The 18386-nt window shown below is 40.9% G+C and overlaps 1 pseudogene; it reads left to right on the plus strand.

Annotated features, from left to right (window-relative positions):
• The first annotated feature begins 3233 nt into the window (after nucleotides 1–3233).
• LOC126485648 (5S ribosomal RNA) lies at nucleotides 3234–3351 on the plus strand (annotated as a pseudogene).
• The last annotated feature ends 15035 nt before the right edge of the window (nucleotides 3352–18386 follow it).

The raw sequence follows: 18386 nt of genomic DNA on the forward strand, positions 1-18386 counted from the left end.
ATCTATACTCTATGTTAATAAATTTCTCTTCTTCAGAACGCTTTCCTTACCATCGCCAGTCTACATTTTATATCCTCTCTACTTCGACCATCACCAGTTATTTGCTACCCAAATCGCAAAACTTACTTATTGTATCTCATTTGCTACTCTAATTCCCTCAGCATCACCTGATTTAATTCGACCACAGTCCATTTCTCTCGTTTTGCTTTTGTTGATGTTCATCTTATATCCCCGTTTCAAGACACTGTTCATTGCGTTCAGTTGCTCTTCCGAGTCATTTGCTGTCTCTAATAGAATTACACTGTCATCGACGAACCTCAAGGTTTTTATTTCTTTCCCTGGATTTTAATTCCTACTCCAGATTTTCTTTTATTTCCTTTACTGCTTGCTTAGTATACAGAATGAAGAACATCGGAGACAGGCAACAACCCTATGTCGCTCCCTTCTCAACCACTGCTTCCCTTTCGTGCCCCTCGACTCTTATAACTACCACATGGTTTCTGTACAAATTGTAAAGAGCCTTTCATTACCTGTATTTTGCACCGGATACCTTCAGAACTTGAAAGAGAGTATTCCAGTCAACACTGTCAAAAGCTTTCTCTAAATCTACAAATGCTATAAATGTAGGTTTGCCTTTCTTTAATCTATTTTCTAAGATAAGTCGTAGGGTCAGTATTGCCTCGTGTGCTCCAACATTTCTATGGAATCCAAACTGATCTTCCATGAGGTCAGCTTCTGCCAGTTTTTCCATTCTTCTGTAAAGGATTCGTATTAATATTTTGCAGCAGTATTAGTAATTTGCAGCAGTTCTGTAATTTTCACACCTGTCAGCACCTGCTTTCTTTGTGATTGGAATTATTATATTCTTCTTGAAGTCTGAGGGTACTTTGCCTGTCTCATCCATCTTGCTCACCAGATGGAAGAGTTTTGTCATGGCTGGCTCTCTGAAGGCTATCAGTAGTTGTAACATGTTTCTACTCCCGGCGCCTTGTCTCGACTTAGGTCTTTCAGTGCTCTGTCAAATTCTCCATGTAGTATCAAATCTCCCATGTCATCTTCATCTACGTCCTCTTCCATTTCCATAACATTGCCCTTCACTACGTCACCCTTGTGTTGACCCTCTATATAATCCTTCGATCTTTCTGTTTTCCTTTCATTGCTTGGGACTGGTTTTTGATCTGTGTTCTTGATATTCATATAGTTGGTTCTCTTTTCTCCAAAGGTCTCTTTAATTTTCCTCTAGGCAGTATCTATCTCAACCCTAGTGATATATTCTTCTATATCCTTACATTTCTCCTCTATCCATTCCTGGTTAGTCCGTTCGTACTTCCTGTCGATCTGATTTTTAAGACGTTTTTATTCCTTTTCGCCCACTTCATTTACTGCATTTTTATATTTTCTCCTTTCATCAATTGAACTCAATATCTCTTGTGTTAGCCACGGATTTTTAATAGTCGTAGTCTTATTACCTATTTGATCCTCTGCTGCCTTCCCTTTTTCATCTCTAAAAGCTATCCATTCTTCTTCTACTGTATTCCTTTCCCTTGTTCTTGTCAGTCGTTCCCTAATGCTCCCTGTGCAACTTTCTAAAACCTGTGGTTCTTTTAGTTTTCCAGGTCCAATCTTCTTAAATTTCTACGTTTCTGCAGTTTCTTCAGTTTTAATCTACAGTTCATAACCAAGTAAATTGTGGTCAGAGTCCACATCTGACATTGGCAATGTATTAAAATTTAAAACCTGGTTCCTAAATCTCTTTCTTACCATTATATAATCAATTTGAAACCTTCCAGTTTCTCCAGGCCTCTTCCACGCATACAGCCTTCTTTCACGTTTCTTAAACAAAGTATTAACTGTGATTAAGTTATACTCTGTGCAGAATTCTACCAGGCAGCTTCCTCTTTCATTCCTTACCCCCAGTCCATATTCACCTACTACTTTCGCCTCTCTTCCTTCTACTATCCAATTACAGGCCACCAAGACTATTAAATATTCGTCTCCCTTAACTATGTGAATAATTTATTTTATTTCATCATACATTTCCTCAATCTCCTCCTCATCTTCGGAGCTAGATGGCATAGAAACTTGTACTACTGTGTTGGGTGTGGGCTTCGTGTCTATCTTGGCTACAGTAATGCGTTCAGTATGCTTACCAGCGCTCCTATTTCTTATTCATTATTAAACCTACTCCTGCATTACTCCTATTTGATTTTGTATTTATAACCCTGTATTCATCTGACCAGGAGTCTTGTTCCTCCTGCCACCGAACTTCACGAATTCCCACTATATCTAACTTTAACCTATCCATTTCCCTTTCTAAATTTTCTAACCGCCCGATTAAGGGATCTAACATTCCGATCCGTAGAACGCCAGTTTTGTTTCTCCTGATAACGACGTCCTCCTGAGTAGTCCCCCACTGGAGATCCAAATGGGGAACTATTTTACATCCAGAATATTTTACCCAAGAGGACGCTATCATGGTTTAACCTGTTGCATCCTGCCTAGTCGTCGAATATGGGGTATCTAGGAAACCTGCTTTCTCGGATCGCTAGACAACAGTTCAAGCAAATCATATTAAAAGCCTTATTACGAAATGAATCAGTGACAACACTTAACTTTGACAATAACAGAGAAGTGTCGCAAGCAAAGGGCGACATGCAAATAAGAAATTTCTTCAGTATATACAATTCCTAAGCCGCTGGCCTTGAAGTGCCTAATCTCGATGCAGCTGTAGAAGTGGGCGCGACCAGTTGGCGCGGTACTTATGTTCTGTTCGCATAGAGAGCGCTGCGTCGCGTTGTCGTCCTGGAGAATGGCCAGTCAGCGTGCAATTGGCTGACGTCTTCTTCACAGCCCTCTCTGCTCTTTCGTTTACGACTGGCGTGTTGGTGCTTGACTTTACGCCGTTAACATAGTCATACTCAGCCCTACAAATAGCAGGAAACTCTTCGCAAAACGGTTCTGTAGGCGATGCAAGCAAATTTAAAGTCATCCTGCTAAAAGCATAACACCTTCCATTCAAGTTACATTACCGATATTTCGTAACAATATTGTCTTGATTCTCCAGTAATAACAACAAACTAGGGATCCTGATTCTCCTATCGCACCTCCTTGTATACTCTTAAAGACCCACAATGACGGCACATGATCATCCCAGTTCCGCTATTTTGTGTGCTAGATGTCCATTGGATGGATGGCGACAGTCTTTAATAAGTATTATTCTTATGTATAAGACGGGCAACCGCCTTGCCGCAGTGGATACACCGGTTCCCGTGAGATCACCGAAGTTAAGCGCTGTCGGGCGTGGCCGGCACTTGGATGGGTGACCATCCAGACCGCCATGTGCTGTTGCCATTTTTCGGGGTGCACTCAGCCTCGTGATGTCAACTGAGGAGCTACTCGACCGAATAGTAGCGGCTCCGGTCAAAGAAAACCATCATCACTACCGGGAGAGCGGTGTGCTGACCACATGCCTCTCCTATCCGCATCCTCAAGTGAGGATGACACGGCGGTCGGATGGTCCCGATGGGCCACTTGTGGCCTGAAGACGGAGTGCGTTTTATGTATAAGACAGAACAGTAAATTAGTCGGTTGGTATAGTATAACACTGTACTTGAATGCACCCAGTCACTAAAAACATATATTCTACAGAGGCAATGCCTTTGCTCTATTTTCTGTATGTCTATGTTTGTGTCGTGGATGAATCCCATGACCCAGGGTAGACCTGAGTTGGTGTTAGAATTTGGGTCCACCAAGCGTTATACAAGAGTCACTCCAAAAGAAATGCACACTATTTTTTAAATCCATCTTTTATTCTACTTGTTTGAAACTTTTACAGTGTGTAGGTACATCCTTTAGGAACAATATTTTCATTTCTCCACATAATTTCCATCCCTCTCAACTGCCTTACGCCATCTTGGAACCAGCGCCTGTTTAACCTCACGGTAAAATTTTGGACCAACCTGTTGGAGCCACTGTTTGGAAGCGTACACAAGAGAGTTATCATCTTCATACCTTGTTCCACGAAGAGAGTCTTTCAGTTTCCCAAAGAGATGATACATGGAGCCAGGTCAGGACTGTAAGGCGGGTGTTTCAGTGTTGTCCATCCGAGTTTTGTGATCGCTTCCATGGTTTTTTGACTGACATGTGGCCGTGCATTGTCGTGCAACAGCAAAACATCCTGCTTTTGGCGATGTGGTCGAACACGACTCAGTCGAGCTTCAGTTTCTTCGGTGTCATCACATATGCATCAGAATTTATGGTGGTTCCACTTGACATGATGTCCACAGCACTTTCGGTATTCTGCAAACACTTCATTTCCCTATCCCAACGTAGCGTGACAATGCGTTCACTGTGATGCGTCTGTCAGCAGTCACCAATTCGTTAACTCTCTGCAGGTTGTCTGGAGTGTGTGCAGTACGAGCCCTGCCGCTGCGAGGACAATCCTCAATATTGCCTTGCCCGCTTTCATCACGTAACCTGCTTGCCCACCGACTAACTGTACAGCGATCGACAGCAGCATCTCCATACACCCTTTTCAACCTCTTGTGGATGTTTCCCACTGTCTCGTTTTGACAGCACAGGAATTCTATGACAGCACGTTGCTTCTGACGAACGTCAAGTGTAGCAGCCATCTTGAAGTCATGCTGTGACGGCGCCACTCACGGGAACAGGTTGAACTAAGTTTGAAAACAAGCGGGAAGGGTGTATCTACAAACTGTAAAACTTTCACACATGCAGAATGAAAACTGTATTTTTACAAAAATAGTGTCCATTTCTTTTGAAGTGACCCTCGTATCTGAAACAGTGTCTAGATGTGAATCCACAATGCACTACGTGCAGGACAGGTTTAGAGGTGGGTCCACCATGCATTATATCCAGAATTGTGTCAAGAGGATGATCCACAATGCGGTACATCTTGGACAAGGTTCGAAGGTGGATCCACTAGCGAGAGGACTGGCTCACATTTATTGGAGCTGTCCATGTCTCATGCATAGACATAGACATACAGAAAATAGAGTAAATGCGCTGCTTGTGTAGTATATATGATTGAGAGTGACTGGGTGGATTTGAGTATGGCGATTTTTATAGAAGATGCGTTGACATTAAATACAAGTGTACTCCATCGCAGAATGGCATGCGGTTGCGGTTAGGGCTGCTGGAGGCGTGAGGGCGGTGTAGGGGTGGTGCATTTTAGACAAACAAGTTGCACTTGGAGTGGCCATCATTTATCTTGCTTTCTTCGGTGAGGCTACTGGCTTTGCGGCCTAATGTGTATGTAAGCATCATCAGCGCAGACTGATCGTCTGGACCATTCAGCCATGTGCTAATCTCATTGGATTAGGGAAGGATGGGGAAGGAAGTCGGCTGTACCCTTTCAAAGGAACCATCCATGAATTGGCCTGAAATGATTTAGGGAAATCACAGATGCGCAGGGCTGAAAACTCTGCCCACAGATACGACGGAGAGGCAGAGTTTTGCGCACCAGAACAGTATACCACGGCCACCATTTGGATTTCCTTCTGACCATCAGCGACAAGATATAAGAGACCTGTGTCCCTACTGTGGTGGGGAGAGGGAGGGATGAGGAGTGGCAGCGATGGAAGGTAAGCGTGGCTGTAAGTTGGGTAGTTCGTGACTGCGCATCAGTGAGAACAGTTGTGCAGCTGCCACTCCTCTCTCCCAGTACAATCTTTTGGGATGACGATTTTCCCCTATCCCCAGTACATTTGTTACGTTATGACCCATTTATTATGAGTGCTGTTTTCTTAAATGACAGTTTTGGTGTGTAATTAGAACACTGAAGCATTTTCCATCAGTTGTGGTAGTGTGCATTCGCTTTCCTGAATTTCGATTACCTGGGCTGCAGGGTGACTGTCGAGTAGTACAGTGGGAGCCATATTTAATGAATTCTGATGTCAAACAGCGATAGACACAGTCCTTAGCTGTATGCTTACAGGTAATACACTTATTAAACTTCTCTCTGTCCAACACCAGCATCTAGCCATGGAACATATTTCCTGCCAAAAATAAAGATAGTACTTTCCACTTCAGCGTTTTTTCCCGTCAGCTTGTAGGGGAAGAGCAGAGTTTGAGTACGTCTGCCGTCAATTTCGAGTGGTACTGTGAAATTTTTTCTCAGCGGGATAACACCAGTTGTACGGCATTATCTATTTTAGAGCTGTATTGCGATTTTAGGGGCTCCTTGTGTAGCGCTATGCACATAGTTGTGCAATTAGAACCGATCTTTATGATTAATTATGTAATTCAGACCAATATTTACTTCACACTCCGATATGTAGAACGCCAGTTTTGTTTCTCCTGATAACGACGTCCTCTTGAGTAGTCCCCGCCCGGAGATCCGAATGGGGGACTATTTTACCTCTGGAGTATTTTACTGAAGAGGATGCAATCATCATTTAACCATACAGTAGAGCTGCGTGCCCTCAGGGAAAATTACGGCTGTAGTTTCCCCTTGTTTTCAGCCGTTCACAGTACCAGCACAGCAAGGCAGTTTTCATTGGTGTTACAAGGCCAGATCAGTCCACCATCCGGACTGTTGCTCCTGGAACTACTGAAAAGGCTGCTGCCCCTCTTCAGGAACCTCACGTTTGTCTCACCCCTCAACAAATACCCGTTCGTTGTGGTTGCACCTATGGTACAGCTATCTGTATCGCTGAGGCACGCAAGCCTCTCCACCAATGGCAAGGACCGTGGTTCATGGGGATACTGTTGATATTTCCGAGAAGATACCTGACTTTTTTTCTTTTAGCGATGCCCGTACTTTTACCGAACAGTAGCTAAATAAGTAAAGATCACTTTTCAATTGTCTTTTTGTGTAGGCCGTAATCCACAAGGTTCAATATCCCAATGGTACCATTCACATGGTCATCCATAGTGTCAGTATTCGCAGTTGCCATAAAAAGGGCATCTATTCATAAAAACAATTTCTTAGGAAGACCATAGACTGCATTGTAGCTAAAGTACATACATACTGCAAAGCTTTTCTATCAGCTTGTGGATTTGGCGCTCTTGAAGCCACAAAAATGGCCTTAGAGTGCCCGTCACCATCCGTTCGAGACAATGTTTGATAGTTGTACCTGTCGATTTCATTGTTGGCGGCAAACGTGTGTACAGCTTCATGTGCTTCAGAAGGCAGAAGAATTTATTGACTCTGTGTCAATAAAAGTCATCCAGCCGACAGCCATGTTGTTTATGGCTATTCCAAATGCCAGATTCTCTCTTTCACACACTATTTTCCTTATGGTAAAGAGATGTTAAGGTTCCGACAACAGCGCGCCAGCCAGAGGCACCAATGGATTTCGACTGGCATTTGTATGAAAAACCCAGCTGTCTCCTACCTGTGGTAATTGACTGAAGCCATCGACACATGTGATAGATATATCAGCAGTCCTGTGTTGGGTTGGTTAAGTGTCTACTCCATAGCATAATTATTTCATCCAAAATAATTAATTTTACTTTTGCAAATTTAAATGCTGACATGTTTGCAGTGCTAGCTGAACAGGGCATTGTTCTGTCACACAGGGACATGAGAAGTCCAAATATATTTTGTACAATCTGACCACCTATTCCAAAAGAGCATTTTCCTATGTATGGACAACACATCGTCATCATTTGCACCCGCCAATTAAAAACAACCGCTAAATATTGATGCAAACATTTAATCAGTAAAGTTTTGCACACGCCAGTATCACTAACAACTAAATAATAAAACGGTGGTGGTGATTTTTGAGTGAAAATGTGTCCCACATGTAACAAAGAAAACGTCTTTGGTCATGATTAAAAATTCTAACTAAACTCAATACGTCATCTTGACACTCTGCAGCTGGTTGGGAAATCACTCCTGTTGTTAAATCTACTCGTTGTCCATGAAGCTGTAGACAATGATCTAGATCTTCTTCTTGGGTATTCAATTTCTAATCGTCTAAAGAACGAGCTTTTTCATTCGCTACATTACCTCCATCCTCTTCAATTTTGACGGAGCGATGTGGCGCAGTGGTTAGCACACTGGACTGGCATTCGGGAGGTCGCGTCCGGCCATCTGATTTAGGTTTTCCGTGATTTCCCTAGATCACTTCAGGCAAATACTGGGATGGCTCCTTTGAAAGGGCACGGCCGATTTCCTTCCCCATCCTTCCCTAATCCGAGCTTGACCTCCGTCTCTAATGACATCGTTGTCGACGGAACGTAAAACACTAATTTCCTCCTCCTCTTCAGTTTTGTCTGCGTCACGAACAGCATCTAGCAATGCTTCGGACTCATCTGAACCCTCCAGTCGATTAATTAAATTGAATATGTCTCAACAGTTTTTTTTTCTCACTAAGTTCGATCAGTGTGTTTTCGTATTTTACATTATCATCAACTAATCCAGAAATTTCGCCTCTACAGTTTGTACATAACATTGGCTGCCCTCTGTCGAAATTGGCGAGATATCGTACTCTGTTACATCTACGGAAACGTATGATCCTGGGTTTCTTTTTTTTCGCACATAAACTACATTGTTTAACAACCTGATAAGTTTTCCAACGAATTCATCGTCGGCGTTTTATCTGTAGTTTTATGTGAGATTTTAGTTGTAAATTTATAATAAGAGAGAAAATACGTTACACTCGTTGTATCAGTTGTATTGTCACTTGGCCGATTTCGATAATGATCCAGTAAATTTTTTAAAAATATGTTTGTGGATAATTGGTCTATGAACTGCAAACCTACTAAAGATTTCAAAATACCCACTCGAAGCTACATGTCTGTCTACTTGGGTTATGTGTTGTTTCTTTAACAATTAATTTTCCAACACATTCATTGTCAATGTTTCATCTTTAGGTGTGCATGAGATTTCAGTTGAAAATGTATAACAAGCGGCAAAGTAAGCTAAACTCATTGTATCATATTATCACTTGGCCGATTCTGAAAACGATCCAGAAAATTTTTTGTAGATATGTTTGTGTATGATTGATCTATGGTCTGTAAATTTACTACCGAACTCAAAATAACCACTCGTTCTTTGGGATGCTCTGTGTTTATAAATTATAAACATCGCTCTAAAAAGCTTGGGACATAGGGAGTCCTGCCAGACAGTAAACAGCCTCTTGGGATGATATTTGAAAGAATTTAGAAATACTTTTGATATAGGCAATAGAGACTTCTTTAAGCTACTGTTTCCACTTTTGGCCTCTTCTACAATTGCTCTTAGTAAATTTGACATGCCTCTATCGGCATTGTTAATATAATTGACGATCTAAATGGAACAGAAAATGGACCCAGTATAAACTGACAAGCCGTATTAGTCTGTTATAATTCCAACACTTTTCTGCAAAATGCACTGACCATGACGCCTTTGGGGCGTCTTTGTACATATATTTTGGGCTATTTAAGTGTATATTTAACTGTCGATATATAGTGATCAACATTTAATTCAGTTGATGCTAAGTACCCACCAAATTTGAAATGTACAGAATGTTTACTAAGTCGTCCAGTAATTTCTTTGACATTTATTTCCATTTTTTAAGAGTTGTGTTATTGTCTTCAAGAGGTGTAAAATGTTGCATTCTATCTACAGGGGGAAAGAGGCATTCCAAATCGACAAGGCCGGCTAGGTTGGGGATGACAGTAATATGTGTGTTTGTGAGTTTGTATGTGAATCAACTGTCGTCTAGTTCTTCGCTATTGCAGGATATGATATGGTCAACAAATATGAGAACCCCTTGAGTTGATGATGGGTCTCCAGGAATGAAAGCTGACACATCTTCCAAACACAACATGATATGGGCGTGAGGAGAACCTCTATTTTGGAACTTTATCCTATGTTATTAATGGCTTATTTAATATCCAAAGAAAGGCACAACGCGAGGAAACCGCGTTCTTTTTTGTAAAATCCTTTAAAACGAATTTGGAAAACGTGGTAAATATAAATAGGTCTGACTGAATAAGTCGCACTTTTTCTACGCATGGAATGTGTTCTGATTCCTTAAGAGATACTTCCTCTTTGTCAACTATCCCTGTTTTATTAAATGAGACCATTGTGTTTCAGCTGCTGACATCGTCGTAAATAATATGCGGACGCCGAACTGCCGAATCATTAGCAACAATTTTTTCTTTTCTTTTTCCCAGTGGCAGGGGAATTTCTCACATTACTTAGAATTCCGTATCCATAACTGAGAAGATTATTTCCTAGAATAGGGGTACCGTTGCTGATATTGTTTTCCTAAGACAAGTAGCTATATGTCCACCTATCCAGGTATCGTCATATGTTATCCCTGAGTCTTCAAATTATCCCGTCTACACTAAATATTTCACTGCTTTTCTTACTACTGCGTGTCGAATACATTCTTGCCGGCCACGTTTGTAGCACATTTTTCTCTTCAAAAGAAGTGTTATTACATGACTGTCAGATGAATCTCTTGATAGGGCTATTACCATCATGTTTATATCTGCTGCAACAGTCTCTACATTTACAACATTTAACTATCTTAAGAAATATGTGTTGTGGTGACACAGTACACTCTTCAAGCTGAGTAAGTTGTTGCATAATGTCCGGAATTTTACGATAAATTAAGCCATTACACATGGCTAGCCATGACATTTTTCCTTCTTTAGGGGTGCCACGGGAAGACACCTATACATTTTCAGTATGGTGATCTGCGTCTTTCAGGGCTAATAAAACAAGATTAACAATTTCATTTGTGTTGGTTCAAATTTACAGTTGAGTATCTTCTCGTTAACCTCGGCCGACATCTCATGCTAGTGACATAGTGAAATTCCACTGACTCCTGTCTCGACTTATCACGGCTGGTCGTCAAGGCCGGCGGAAGATATCTGTATGGCGCAAAAAGTGGCAATTGATTCTAAATCGTGAAAAGTATGAGGTTATTCACATGAGTGCTACAAAGAAACCGCTAAATTTCAGTTACACGATAAATCACAGAAATCTAAAGGCTGTAAACTCAATTAAATTCTTAGGGATTACAATTACGAATAACTTAAAATGGAATGGTCATATAATATATAAAGCAAACCAAAGACTGTGATTTATTGATAGAACACTTAGAAAATGAAACAAGTCTACTGAAGAGACTGCTTAGTCTGCTTATCCATCCTGTTCTGGAATATTGCTGTGAGGGGGAAATTGAGAAAACTCAAAGAAGGGCTGTTCGTTTTTATTATCACGGAATAAAGGAGACAGCGCTATGGATATAATATACGAATTTGGGTGAAAGCCATTAAAACAAACATTTTCGCCGTGACAGGATCTTCTCATGAAATTTCAGTCACCAACTTTCTCCTCAGAGTGTGAAAATATTTTATTGGCGCCCACCTACAGAGGAAGAAATGATTATAATAATAAAATAAGAGAAATCAGAGTTCACATGGAAAGATTTTAAGTGTTCATTTTTCCCCCTACACTGTTTCGAGAGTTGAATGGTAAAGTAGCTTAAGGGTGGCACTGAATTGTGAATCGTGGAGTAATCGTGTAGATGTAGAGGAAGTCTTGTGGGCCGTCATATGGCAGTCTGCAGGCGAAGTTCTAGAGTGAGATTGTATCCCACACTGTTTAGAGCACCTTCAATCCTGCTCTGGGAGATGATGATGATCCACAATGACTCATCAGGATGAACCACACTGTTAGAAGCCATGTAGTTGGATGATCCTGGCACCACCAGGCGGGTAAGCCCTCTCTGAAATGTCTGCAGTGATGACCAGGAACAGGGGCACCAGATGGCTCTCTCGTCCGGTTAGTGCGGTAAGCACTATGGTCTGCACTGGTGTTGGGAGACCTTTAGTCTCTCCATCTGTGAAGTAGTAGGCAGGGACCAAAATGAAGTCCCACAAGTGTCACATTGCGGATGCTTGAATATTACCATCTTGGGAACAGCAGGCAGCACATTCATTGGAACAGCTATAACATAATCACTGAGTCGAGCGCTTTTGGTTCGAATGCCCCTGATCCTAACGACCATCTGAATTCGGAGCTGGAGAACTGGGGTATTCATGGAGACTGTCATGAAGGAATGATGTGAGGCTGTGTTCGTGATGACCAAATGTTGCCTGCTTCTTTACCACTTGTCAGCACTCCTCAATCCAATGCATTTACTTAACAATTTGTTACATCCTCTTAACTGCACAGTCAGGTCTCTGAAATGTGTTATTGTGTCCAAGGTAATGGTTGTTGCTTCACATCACAAGAGCTAATGAATACTTCTCCGTCCCCATCTCTTGGTTGGCATTTTGCTGAATGTGTAACTTGTGCTTGGTAGTTGGTGTAGATGTAACGACATGTGCTCATGTATGCCTCCAACTTAATAGTGTTGACCCTTTCTTTCTACTGCATAGCTATGTCACCGCATCTGCCTGGTGTCACCTGTGGCTGCGTTAGAGTGAAATTAAGAAAAATGTAATTTCTTGCACTCTCTGCTCTGTGGCGTAACACTTCTTTTAGATATTGATAACATGCATAACAAACAGAATGGCAGTCATCTGATGTACTGAATATAAATAATATATTCTTTAAGTTTTGTTCTAAAACTATCTTAGACAGCTGGTTCTTTCTCGTAATACCAAGAGAACTTCTGTGCCAGAAACTATCGCAACAGGAACAGATATTCATATAACCGTCGACGATATTATCGAACAAATTTCGGCGAACTGCCACCCAATAGCTTAGGTAAGTGACTTGCCTCAGACCTCGCATCTGTTTCTCATGGTCGACATAATCTGAATCTTGCCTGTATGATTGATGTCCAGTTGTATTACATTCACGTTTCCTTCATGCATACAGGGTGCTCAAATACACATCATGGAGCCTTCTCCCTGCACACAGGGTCCCCACGTAATACACGTCATATTCATTCTCTCTCTATAAAGGGTCAGCGTGTAATACATGTCATGTGGCCTTGTCACCAGCGCACTCATTCTCTCTATACTCAGTATCCTTCTGCAATACAGGCTGTGCAGCCTTGTCAGTAGCATGTACTTTCCCTCTGTATACAGGGTCTTCAGGACAACGTACGTTGTGCGACCTTGTCGCAAGGGAGTTCCTCTTTGTATGCAGGATCCTCATGCAGTGTATATGTGTGTGTGTGGTGTAATACATGTCGTAGAGCCTTTTCACGAGCATGTTCATTCTGTCTGTATACTGGGTCCTCACACACAAAACGTCGTGTAGCGATATTAGTAGCTCGATGATTTTGAAGTTTATTTGCAGATCTTTGTAATCTCTTTCACATTCTGTTTCTCATTTTAACGCCGCGTTTATTTCTTCATATACGCTCTTCGCCTTATTGTACGAGTACTTTGTGAAGTCTTCTGGCGCTTTTCGTTTCCGAGAATGGATATTTACAAAAAATTATATCTTTTTGAGTAAGACAGCATTATCGTTGTCAGAATTAGAAATGTGGGTCATGGAGCACCCCAATGGCTCAGCTGACTTAGGTGTAAGGGTCATGAAGAAAACTGAAATTGTAGCAGGAATTTCGAATTCGTTGGCGACCTTAAGTTGCTGACCATTAGATTCCTCACAGTGCTTAACCGTATAATGCACCACAGCTTGTTTATTAAGCTCAGGATGTACCTTTCTATATTTATGATTGCTACATACACTTGTTGTGAGCGAGATTTAACAGATTTTTTTTGGGAACTGCCTTCATTATTTCTTGGACGGCCCTTCACCTTAGAATTTTGTGTTTAACTTACGCAGTTTTTCTGAATATTATTGTTTGGATTATTTGTTGACTCTTCGGATTCTAATGGCGAACAAAAGTCATAATGTCCCGACAAGTAATTACCAGAAAAAGTAAACGCTTTATTGAATATGCTCCCCTGTCAAATACCGTCCATCACTCAAACCTGAATCAAGTTCATGCACTTCAAATCTTGTTGGAAACAAGCACCCTGCTGCCATTACTTCAGCAGCGCCGCCATAACTGAAGAACGAAGGCATCGTACCTTTGTACCTCTGGCGTGGACAGAAAGGGTCTCCAAGCATACTGCTTGTATATAAATTAAACTCCTCCCAATTATTATAAATGTAATCAGTCGGCTTTATAACCGCCTTATCTCAAATAACATACTGTCAAAGTCACAGTTCGGATTTCTAAAGGGTTCTGATATTGAGAAGACTATCTACACTTACAGTGAAAATGTGCTTAATTCATCAGACAAACAACTGCAGGCAACTGATATATTTTGTGATCTGTCAAAGGCATTTGACTGTGTAAATCACAATATCCTTTTAAGTAAATTAGAATATTATAGTGTAACAGGAAATGCTGCAAAGTGGTTCAAATCTTATATCTCTGGTAGGAAACAAAGGGTGTTATTAGGAAAGAGACATGTATTAAGCTATCAGGCATCATCCAACAGGGAACTAATTACATGTGGGGTCCCACAAGGTTCCAGTTTAGGGCCCTTACTTTTCCTTGCTAATATCAATGATCTTTCATCAGTAACATTATCAGATGCCAAGTTCGTTTTGTTTGCTGATGATACAAACTTTGCAATAAATAGCAAATCAAGTGTAGTCTTAGAAAGATCGACTAATAAAATATTTGTGGACATTAATCACTGGCTTCTAGCCAATTCTTTGTCACTAAACTTTGAAAAACCACACTACGTGCAGTTCAGATCTTGTAAGGGGTGTCCCACGAGTATATGCCTAACATACGACGACAAGCAGATAGAAGAAGTGGATAGTGTTAAATTCTTGGGTTTACAGCTTGATAATAAATTCAACTGGGAGGAGCACACCACAGAACTGCTGAAGTGTCTTAACAAATTTCTATTTGCAATGCGAATTGCATATAAAAATGAAAAAGTTGGCATACTATGCTTACTTTCATTCCGTAATGTCATATGGGATTATTTTTTGGGGTAATTCACCAAGCCAAGCTGAAGTTTTCTGGGCACAAAAACGTGCAGTAAGAGTTATATGTGGTGTGAACTCAAGAACATCCTGCAGAAGCCTGTTTAGGGAGCTAGGGATACTAGCTACTGCTTCCCAATATATTTATTCCTTGATGAAATTTGTCATTAAAAATATATCACTATTTCAAACCAACAGCTCAGTTCATGGAATCAGTACTAGAAATAAGAATAATCTTTGCAAGGATTTAACGTCACTTACTCTTGTACAAAACGATGTGCATTATTCAGGAACACACATTTTCAATAGCTTGCCAGAAGCCATGAAAACCTTAACGTTGTTGTTGTTGTGGTCTTTAGTCCTGAGACTGGTTTGATGCAGCTCTCCATGCTACTCTGTCTTGTGCAAGCTTCTTCATCTCCCAGTACCTACTGCAGCCTGCATCCTTCTGAACTGCTTAGTGTATTCATCTCTTGGTCTCCCTCTACGATTTTTAACCTCCACGCTGCCCTCCAATACTAAATTGGTGAGCCCTTGACGCCTCAGAACATGTCCTACCAACCGATCCCTTCTTCTAGTTAAGTTGTCCCACAAACTCCTCTTCTCCCCAATCCTATTCAACACCTCCTCATTAGTTATGTGATCTACCCATCTAATCTTCAACATTCTTCTGTAGCACCACATTTCGAAAGCTTCTATTCTCTTCTTGTCTAAACTATTTATCGTCCATGTTTCACTTCCATACATGGCTACGCTCCATACAAATACTTTCAGAAACGACTTCCCGACACTTAAATCTATACTCGTTGTTAACAAATTTCTCTTCTTCAGAAACGCTTTCCTTCCCATTGCCAGTCTACATTTTATATCCTCTCTACTTCAACCATCATCAGTTATTTTGGTCCCAAAATGGCAAAACTCCTTTACTACTTTAAGTGTCTCATTTCCTAATCTAATTCCCTCAGCATCACCCGACTTAATTCGACTACATTCCATTATCCTCGTTTTGCTTTTGTTGATGTTCATCTTATATCCTCCTTTCAAGACACTATCCATTCCGTTCAACTGCTCTTCCAAGTCCTTTGCTGTCTCTGACAGAATTACAATGTCATCTGCGAACCTCAAAGTTTTTATTTCTTCTCCATGGATTTTAATACCTACTCCGAATTTTTCTTTTGTTTCCTTCACTGCTTACTCAATATACAGATTGAATAACATCGGGGAGAGGCTACAACCCTGTCTCACTCCCTTCCCAACCACTGCTTCCCTTTCTTGCCCCTCAACTCTTCTAACTGCCATTTGGTTTCTATACAAATTGTAAATAGACTTTCGCTCTCTATATTTTACCACTGCCACCTTCAGAATTTGAAAGAGAGTATTCCAATCAACATTGTGAAAAGCTTTCTCTAAGTCTACAAATGCTAGAAATGTAGGTTTGCCTTTCCTTAATCTTTCTTCTAAGATAAGTCGTAGGGTCAGTATTGCCTCACGTGTTCCAATATTTCTACGGAATCCACACTGATCTTCCCCTAGGTCGGCTTCTACCAATTTTTCCATTCGTCAGTAAAGAATTCGCGTTAGTATTTTGCAGCCGTGACTTATTAAACTGATGGTTCGGTAATTTTCACATCTGTCAACACCTGCTTTCGTTGGGATTGGGATTATTATATTCTTCTTGAAGTCTGAGGGTATTTCGCCTGTCTCATACATCTTGCTCTCCAGATAGTAGAGTTTTGTCAGGACCGGCTCTCCCAAGGCCGTCAGTAGTTCTAATGGAATGTTGTCTACTCCGGGGGCCTTGTTTCGACGTAGGTCTTTCACTGCTCTGTCGAACTCTTCACGCAGTATCATATCTCCCATTTCATCTTCATCTACATCGTCTTCCATATCCATAATATTGTCCTCAAGTACATCGCCCTTGTATAGACCCTCTATATACTCCCTCCAACTTTCTGCTTTCCCTTCTTTGCTTAGAACTGGGTTTCCATCTGAGCTCTTGATATTCATACAAGTAGTTCTCTTTTCTCCAAAGGTCTCCTTAATTTTCCTGCAGGCAGTATCTATCTTACCTTACCCCTAGTGAGATAGGCCTTTACATCCTTACATTTATCCTCTAGTCATCCCTGCTTAGACATTTTGCACTTCCTGTCGATCTCATTTTTGAGACGTTTGTATTTCTTTGTGCCTGCTTCTTTTGCTGCATTTTTATATCTTCTCCTTTCATCAACTAAGTTTAATATTTCTTCTGTTACCCAAGGATTTCTACTAGCCCTCGTCTTTTGACCTACTTGATCCTCTGCTGCCTTCACTATTTCATCCCTCAAAACTATCCATTCTTCTACTGTATTTCTTTCCCCCATTCCTGCCATTTGTTTCCTTACGCTCTCCCTGAAACTCTGTACAATCTCTGGTTTAGTCAGTTTATCCAGGTCCCATCTCCTTAAATTCCCACCATTTTGCAGTTTCTTCAGTTTTAATCTACGGTTCATAACCAATAGATTGTGGTCAGAGTTCACATCTGCCCCTGGAATCGTCTTACAATTTAAAACCTGATTCCTAAATCTCTGTCCTACCATTATATAATCTATCTGAAATCTGTCAGTATCTCCAGGCTTCTTCCATGTATACAATCTTCTTTTATGATTCTTGAACCAAGTGTTAGCTATGATTAAGTTGTGCTCTGTGCAAAATTCTACCAGGCGGCTTCCTCTTTCATTTCTTAGCCCCAATCCATATTCACCTACTACGTTTCTTTCTCTCCCTTTTCAACCAATGAAATTCAGTTTAAGAGAAGCCTAAAGGATTTGTTGGTGGCCAACTCCTTCTACTCCATTGATGAAATAAATTTCTCAGTCGGCACCATTTCAGTGCTGTAATGTGTTCATTGTAAATAAGTATTATAGTAGTTCTATTACATGTTTATTACCTCATAAATAAAAAAAAACCTTTTTTTATTTTAAATTCAGTGCATTAGTGTTTGTAAAATGATTCTTTTATATAGTGGTCATTAAAAAAAATGACGATCATTCCACTTGGGACCTGTGGAAGCCGGCCGGAGTGGCCGTGCGGTTCTAGGCTCTACAGTCTGGAACCGCGTGACCGCTACGGTCGCAGGTTCGAATCCTGCCTCGGGCATGGATGTGTGTGATGTCCTTAGGTTAGTTAGGTTTAAGTATTTCTAAGTTCTAGGGGACTGATGACCACAGCAGTTAAGTCCCATAGTGCTCAGAGCCATTTGAACCATTTTTTGAACCTGTGGAAGGTATATTAGATAATTTGTTTCAGTTATAAATATTTGTCACGTATTATTGTTTTCTGACATGTTCTACATCCTGGAGGACCTCCTCACTATGGATCAATTGAATGAAAGGAAATCTAATCTAATCTAATCAAAAAGTGGGTTTGTTGAATATCTGTAGAATAATAAATTGAGAAACGTATAGCATCCAATAAACAACTGCCATCGGGGAGAAGGGTTAACACTGACAGTACATGATGCAAGATTGATTTT

The sequence above is a fragment of the Schistocerca serialis genome, chromosome 6, assembly GCF_023864345.2.
Source record: "Schistocerca serialis cubense isolate TAMUIC-IGC-003099 chromosome 6, iqSchSeri2.2, whole genome shotgun sequence".
Classification (NCBI taxonomy): domain Eukaryota; kingdom Metazoa; phylum Arthropoda; class Insecta; order Orthoptera; family Acrididae; genus Schistocerca; species Schistocerca serialis.